Source organism: Bombina bombina, chromosome 5, assembly GCF_027579735.1.
Source record: "Bombina bombina isolate aBomBom1 chromosome 5, aBomBom1.pri, whole genome shotgun sequence".
NCBI classification, from domain to species: domain Eukaryota; kingdom Metazoa; phylum Chordata; class Amphibia; order Anura; family Bombinatoridae; genus Bombina; species Bombina bombina.
The window spans coordinates 1,049,949,787-1,049,953,100 of record NC_069503.1 but is presented as its reverse complement, the minus strand read 5'-3'; the positions used below and the strand labels follow the sequence as shown (position 1 = coordinate 1,049,953,100).

The following is a 3,314-nucleotide window of genomic DNA, read 5'->3' as shown; positions in this document are numbered from 1 at the left end:
CCTCTCTTTCTCTCTGCTTTTCTCCTCTTGATATTTGAGGATCAGTTCCATTCTTAGTTTGGGTTCAGCATCCCCAAGTACCTGAGTGCTGTTTGTAGCTCAGACTCCATGGCACTCACAAGGGAAACAGCAGTAGGTATCATCTTCTGGGTTGCAGGTTCCACAGTAACCCTTTCTGTGTCTGTTTCCTGCTCTGCTGGGATGCAATCTGTCTGCTGCAGTTCCTGAACCAACTGCTCCTTTGTTTTGCCAAAAGTTACAATGACTCTCTCCTGACAAGGCAACTCCAGGGATTCTTTAGGCATTTTCCTGTATCCCTCCATACTGAGAGTATCAACAAACAACAAGAGGAAGGGGAAAATAACTGCTTATTTGCACGGTATGTCTGTGTAATTAGGCACTGAGTTCTGTCTTTGGGAGATTACACAAAAACATGTAATTTCTTTTAGTACTATATGAATAGCACTAAAAAAACTCTAGGTATCTCCCACTGCTGCCAGACAGTTTGTGACTAATTAAGCCTTTCAACGTCACAAAAGGGAGAGTGTGTGCATGAATGGGTTAATAGCTATAAGCCACTGGTTCCCTAAAACCTTATAACTATATGAAGGACCTTAAAAGGGACACCAAATTAACCCCCAAATCCTGTCCACACCAACCCAGTATAACACAGTCACTGTCACCACCAAAACATTGAATAAATGGGTGTTTTGGAACCCCCAATAACTCACACAATTTAACAGTTAGGTAACGTGCCTTTAACCTTGTCTCAACAGAGTGTGAATTCAGATATAAGAGCCCAAAGACAGAATTATATTTTCTATGTGTTTAATAACAAAAATATCAATACAGGTTACACAGTGCCAAATTATAAAAACATTCGAAAATAACATACAGGTGCAAAGATACAATGCTTTAAAAAGAAAATGTGACATAGAAATAATACAAACACAATATCTAACTAATTACCCAGTTCCTGTAGATATGTGGAGAACCTGCGTCCACAATGTTACTCCTTCTAGTCCCACACAAGTTCTAACTAAAGGGTCTGTTACAGACAATTCAAACTCAGATTTCTTTTATATCTTGTGAAGGACACGCCCTTGTTATAATTTATGAGATCTACATACACAGCCAGACTTATCTCCCAGTATCAAGAAGTACCATTCGCCCATAGAAGGGGGGAGGAGGGGGGTCTTAGATCACAGCATTCCTGAACACAGATATCACACAAAGAACAAGCTGTTCACATTAACCCTGCAAAGCTGAGACCACAATACCACCTTTGCTGGGTAGCCAATCCAGGTATCAACTACTCCACATGATTGTATCATGACATAAGGCATCCATTAAAAATCAAATGTAGCAGTTCATATTGTCCTTTAAGAATGATAAGGTTAACCACATAGTACAGGGAGCTCCCTATAAAAAACTTCCAAGAAGAAAATATAAACCCCATGTATCAGGATACCAGTATAACTTATTTAATTTATTTTATATATTTATATCATCATACCTCTGAGCACTGCCCACTTACTAGGATTTAATTATGGTAAGTGGGTGATAACTACTATTTAAATGTTTTAGAGTGTAATTGTTTGTAAATATATATATTTATATATGTGTACAGATGTATTTATGTATTTAAATGTGTGTATATGTAATTACACATATATATATTCATATAAACACATAAATACATATGTGCACATATATATATAATATATATAATATATATGCAGTATATATATATATATATATATATATATGTGTGTGTGTGTGTGTGTGTGTGTGTGTGTGCATTAAAGCCCTTAAGTTAAGTAGATGAAAACATGTAAAAGCATATTTATGCAATATTTATATTTAATAAAGGTTTTAACTATGTATTTACTGTAAATATTCCAATGGTCTGTACATAGCAGAATATGTTATAAGTATTTATAAATAGATATTCCTTTATCTATATATATTTATATATCTATACCTATAAATAATCAAGTATATATATATATATATATATATATATATATATATATATATATATATATATATATATATATATATATATATATGTAGGTATAGATATATATTTTTTCAAAAACTCATCAGGTATACGTAGAAATATGAATAAATAGAACATATTCTTCTATGTGAAGAACATTGGAATGTGAAATTTTCATATTTTCCTGTTGGGTTAGCGTATTTGAGAAAATGCGATCAGGTTCATGTGTGAGCAGGGTGTAAGGTTTTTTCCATTTTTTTGCTCTATTGACTTCTATGGATGAAGTTCGGCTTTTTACATGTGTCGGGTTAGCACACAAGCAAAAACAGTTTACTTTCAACTTGCAATATGAGCACAACCCGACACGCGCAAAAAGCGTACTTCTAATGCTCAAGTGGTATTTAAAGAAAAGATTAGTCTGAGAATAACATGTAGATCTGTTTAAATATTAGCAAAAAAAGTTAAAGTTTTAGGGGCCGATTGGCCCTTGTTCCCCATGTTTCCGTGCGAGCCTTCAGACTCTCCAGAAACAGCAGTAAAGAAGCAGCAATCTTAAGACTGCTGCTCCTTAACTGGTCGGCTGCCTCCAGGCTGCAGACATCAATCCGCCCGATCCTTTTTTCTACTTTTTTTTATTTATGCCTACCGCAACCGGTGTTCCCAGGCAGTCTCCCATCCAGGTACTGACCAGGCCTGACTCTGCTTAACTTCTGAGATCAGACGGGATTTGGTGCATTCAGAGTAGTGTCGCAGTAGGCATTAATAAAAAATATAAAAATAAAAAAAAGACCAGACAAGGTAATAATATGAACATAAATGAATAATTTCATCATTGCGTCACACAGGACGCATTATATACAATGTATGATCAAGTAACCAAAAATAACCTTCACCACGTAGATTGTCTTATATTACAATCTTTTGACTGCAAGTCACTATCTTATTAGTATTTTTCTTTTTCTTTCTTCCTCTTCTTTCCCTTTTCTCTTTCTTTTCTTTTAAAAAAAAAAAAGAAAGGAAATCATGTACTGCCTGGGAGCTGACTAATAGTTTCCTAATGAATTTCTCTAGAATTCGAAATCCATGTATGTGGAAAAAGGCCTGACAAAACAAATTCTGCAAAACTAATAGAGGATACAAAAGGGAATAAAATCTGTTTTTGTAACGAGATTTAATAGGAGCCCATCCCACCAAAAAAATTTAATTATTTTCTCGGTCGCCAAATACAGGTGGAATGATTCATAGACAATTTGTGCTTGAATTCCCTTGAAAATTTGAGCAAGGCTTGGTGAACAATTAGCAGTCCAATTTT

General features: G+C 34.8%; 1 pseudogene; it reads right to left on the bottom strand.

Moving 5' to 3' along the window:
• Positions 1 to 2,641: 2,641 nt before the first annotated feature.
• On the bottom strand, positions 2,642 to 2,760 carry LOC128661955 (uncharacterized; annotated as a pseudogene).
• Between the last annotated feature and the right edge of the window lie 554 nt (positions 2,761 to 3,314).